Below are 5048 nucleotides of genomic sequence, written 5' to 3'. Positions count from 1 at the left end.
TTTCTTTTTTCGGGTGGGGATCAGTAAAGGGATGAAAACAAGATAGGGATTTATTATTATGTGTGTTGGGCGGTGCCTTTTTCAGTCTGTCCATTGGCTGGCAAAAGAAAATTAAAATTTAAAGAAAAAAAATACCCCATCTTACTTCATTTTTCACTCTCTCAAATTTGAATTTTTCTTTCACCATAATGTTGGTGAATTTAACTTTCACATAATAAATGAATCACTATTTTTATTATGTTGTAAGATAAATTAAAAACAATTATCTTTTTCGAAATATATATCAATAATAGAGGGATTCAAAAATTACGAAAATCCAAACAATCCAGATTACCTAATCTAAACTATAAGAATTAGATTGGATTAGTTTTATTCGTGGATTGAGTTGAGTTGAACTTTTTATATTTTTGTTGAATTAGGTTGGATCTTGGGTTGACTAAGAAAAATTTGGGTTTACCCAACTCAACCCGAATTATATATGTATATTTCTCTTTGTTTAAAGTTTGGCTACTTTACCTTAATGAATTTATGAAATTTCAACATATTTTTTAAAATTGTTATGATGTTTGTATTTGTAATAAATATCATAGATATTTAGTTTTTAATATTTGAATTGTATGAGATTTTAGTTATTAGGCATGTGTTGTAGATAATTTTATATATTTTAAATTAATAGAAAAAAGTTATAACTCGACAACCCAACTCATCATGAATTTTAAAGGTTGAGTTGGAGATTTTGTTCGAATTTTTTTCGAGTTGGTCCAAAAAACACCTTCAACCCAATCCAACCCATGTACATCCCTAATCAATATAGACATTTTATAGATATTTTAATTAACATTTTTGTAAAATTAAGACTTCAAAATTTTCATTAACATTGACCTTTTAAACTTGGACTCAAAATCCTTCTCATAATTTTTCTTTAACCAGATACATTAAAAAAATGCACAAATTTAATCCAAGGGAGTAGAAGTTTAATTTCTTAAATTTTGAATTAATTTAATGTGTTTAGTAAGCATTTGGACACAACCTATTCAATGTTCTTTCACAGATTCAATAAATATTTTTTAATTCACAAACCATTTTATAAAGAAATCGCAACTTTAGCATCTTATTGCATACAAATTTTAATTTTATGTTTAGTGGACTTATTATTTTTTTTTAAAAAAAAAAAACAATAATTTAATGCATCCTAAACTACATCCATATTTTTACAATTCATTATAGCCACAAATCAGAAAAATCTAAAAAAAAATAAAATAGAGAGAAATATTTAGACAAAACTATAGTTAAACAATCAAGTAGAAAGTAAAAAATGAGTTCAACTTAGTTACAACTATCTTTCTTTCATTTCAAGAAGCGTTAAATTTCAAACATTAAACTTATTATTTAACCTATAAATTTATACAAATAGGAGTAATTACCACATATATTCTTTTTTTTAAGGTCGAAAGTTTCATCTGTATGCAGTTAAGCGAACCTATAAATAATTTCCACATAGATACAGAGAACTTTCATCAACTTGATCCTCTCACACTATATATATAAACCCCTCCTTTGCCTTATATACCTACAACCCAACCCCTTTATTTTATCTACAAAATTCTTATTTCTTCTTCTTTATTATTATAATAAATTATTTTATTTGTTTCCAGTGCCTTCCAAAAGGAGTAGGGAGTTGAATGCAGCCAAGGATGACTTGCCGGCCATTCATATCGCCGCCGCCGTCTTCCGGCTGCCGGCGTCAATGTGCGGCGCGGCGGCAAGTCGTCCTTGGCTACCTTGGGTTCTCTTCTTCTTCTGCAAGGCCCCATGGAAACCGCTTTTAGGCCAACGCCAACTACAGAGAAAACAAAAGCACTTTGGTGGAGGTATTCATTTTTTTTTTTCTTTTTTGTTTTTTAATTGATTAATGTATTTATTACGTCATATTATTTTGTTGTGTCACATGCCTGTCATTTTCAGTGCCCTTCCCATTGGAGTTTTCAATGCGTTGCATCCTTTTTTTTTAATTTGATAAGCTCGACCACCTATGGGACACATCTTTATTTAGATTAGCTTAAATTATTTAAATTTTGATTCTCAATTAGTATTAAATAGGGAAGATTATTTAAAGTAATTAATTAGTGGCGTGTACATTTTAAATTGCAAATGAAAGGGTTTAAATAAATGTGTGATTCTACTCATTCTTAGAAGCTTATTAAGATTTTTTTTTTTTTTTTTTTTTTTTGTAGTATAATTCTTGAAGTTTTAGAAAAATGGAAATTAGAATTTTTTTTCCCTATAGTTATTGATGATATTAAATATAACCAAAGCTTAAGAAAATATGACATTGCTGTGAATGGTTATAGCATTATTATTATTGATGTGACTTTAGGATTTTTCAAGACAATTACAAATTTTAGTTTTTATGATTAGAAGAAAATTAAAATTTAATCTTCAAATACTCTATATCGTAAAGATTATTTAATATTTATAAAAATTTTATTAAATTATCGAGATTAAATTATAATTATAAATAATAGAGATTAAATTATAACTTCATACCAAAAAAAAAAATGACAACATGAAAATCTAAAAATCATATATATAACTTAAGCTAAAGAAAAATTGTGTTGAAACGTGGAAAATGCATCATAAAGGGTATTATTTGAAGGATGAGTTTTTATATATTATAAATGTTTGAAAATAAATTATAATAGAAAAGATTGGTAGGATATATGGATTTTTTTTTTTCTTTTTTGTGGTACTTGGAAGGGTGAACATGGCAAGTGGAAGAAGATTAAGATGAATTATTATCTTTTTGGCCACTTGAAGAAATTGGGGTCATATAAAGCATGTTCAAAAGATCTTAATTTTTGTCTTTGTTTACCTTTTATTTTGGTTGATTATATGAAACTTTTGTTTACCATATATAGTTTTATGTAATTAGGGTATAAATTCTCTCTCTCTCTCTCTTTTTCATATCACATTGAGTCACCTTTCTTAATTTCCAATTCAAGGCTTTATTATGTAAAGAGAAGATGCATAATTTTATTTTTATTTTTTGAAAATGATATTCAATGCAAACAAGTCACATCTCTGCTTAAAATATTCAACAATCAGTCAGAGAAAAGGGCAACAGATCCTTCTATCTTCCAAATTAGAAGAGAATGACGACACAAAATGGGTTTCTAACCCATAGCGACACGAGCTAAGGAGTCGGGGAAAAGAGAAGATGCATAATTGGCTGATGGTAACACAAAAAATTTTAATTTCAAGAAATGGACATATATAGAGTTTTATTTATGAAAAAAGTATATGATTGGGAATGAGTCATAAATTTTTTTCGAAATGAGCCCGCCACGTTTAAATTCGGATATTCAAATCTCTTTCTACTCCATGTATTGTATTAAAAAATCATACGAATTCATTAACTAATTAACTAATAAGTATATCAATTTAAACCGTGAACCATTTACACTCAATTTTACTTAAAATCAATGTAAATTGAAAAATTATAACGTAAATTATCAATTTTAATTATCCATTTTCTCCCTCATTTAAGTCTAGTACCACATTAATATTTTTCATTTAAGAATTCTTAAATATATGTAAAAATCAGGTGTTAGTGATTTTATAATGAAATTTTAAGTGAAGTTAGTTTTAATTGATATAATTTTTAATTAGTTTGGGATTTGAAGGAATACAACCGAAAATTTAGGAATATGAATGATTTTCCCCCAAATATTTATTAAGCTATACTTATAATTGGAAATCCTAGTCTATATAATATTTAATACAATTTATTAAGCCATCAATTGACTCTTTAAATAAAAGGTATATTTTGTAGTTGGACCAGCAAAGTTGGGAAAATAGTTCTTCAAAACATGAGCTAGGTTGATAGGAATCAGACCAGCAGTTTGGGCTTGGGGTAACTTTAGCCCAATATTCTCATCTTTTCTCCCTTTTCTTTCTTTCTTCTTGATTTCTACATGAAAGATGTAAAAAGACACATATTAGATTAATACCTTGAACATTTCATTTTTTTTTTAAAAAAAAACCTATTAACCTTCCTATTTTTATTAATATCAGTGAATATTTACATATATATATCTCCTCCATGTATATTCTCTCTTCCCCATAATATATTTCATATATTCTCTCCCCTATAATTCACACACATTTCTTCCTCTTCCCTCTCTTTTCTCCTTCCGACAGTAAATGACGGTGTGAGGGCGAATTGATAGTTTGACACAAGATGACACAAATGATTTGGGATAAACCGATGGAGCGAATGGCATGGAGCGAATCGACGGTGATGGATTGAGCAGATTCGGTCGACGGTACGACGGGACAAGCAAATCCGATCGACGACGACGGAGAGAGATCCATGACGGCCATGGCTAAAGAAGAAGAAGAGATGAAGATGGATGGTTATGTATTATAAACCCCATATAAAGATGAACTTTATTTTTTTCCTATTTTTTATATATACTGTGATATATATGTATTTTTTTTTAGCTTTTATAGAAAAATTGATATATATGGTGGTATATGTATTCGTTTATTTGATATAAACGAATGCTTTTTTATTTAAACTTATTTTATTATGATATATACTATAGTGTAAATGAAATTTAGGAAGATTTATATATTGTGGTGTATTTCATATATTTGTTTATATTATGATTTATGTCAAGCATTGAGTCGATTTCTAATTCATAAACTGTAGTACATTTCATATATTGGTTAGAATATTTCCAAATATCTAACAAAATGTTCTAAGATATATTTAAAATAATTGTGAATCCGTCAAAATGTTCTAAGATATATTTAAAATAACCATTAATCCATAAAAAATTGATATGTGAAAACCAATGTAAATAGAAAATAAAATTTCATTAAATGCATTTTTTTTCTAAATTGAAAAATAGAAGGAAAATTAAAATAAATGCATTTTCTCTCTCTAATTAATAAATGAGAAAAACTATATTAAATACATTTTCTCTCTTTATAATAAATATATTTTCTCTCTCCATCATTAAAGTCACTTCAAAAATAGGTAT

At 27.3% G+C, this 5048-nt stretch overlaps 1 long non-coding RNA gene across 1 annotated transcript; it reads left to right on the top strand.

Moving 5' to 3' along the window:
- The first annotated feature begins 1596 nt into the window (after window positions 1–1596).
- LOC120084226 lies at window positions 1597–4421 on the top strand. Its single transcript, XR_005483593.1, has 3 exons — window positions 1597–1871; window positions 3106–3235; window positions 4201–4421. It is a non-coding gene; the product is annotated as an uncharacterized LOC120084226 (long non-coding RNA).
- The last annotated feature ends 627 nt before the right edge of the window (window positions 4422–5048 follow it).

The sequence above is a fragment of the Benincasa hispida genome, chromosome 8 (assembly GCF_009727055.1).
Source record: "Benincasa hispida cultivar B227 chromosome 8, ASM972705v1, whole genome shotgun sequence".
NCBI classification, from domain to species: domain Eukaryota; kingdom Viridiplantae; phylum Streptophyta; class Magnoliopsida; order Cucurbitales; family Cucurbitaceae; genus Benincasa; species Benincasa hispida.
The sequence above is the reverse complement of the archived record's forward strand: the minus strand, read 5'-3'. Positions and strand labels throughout refer to the sequence as shown.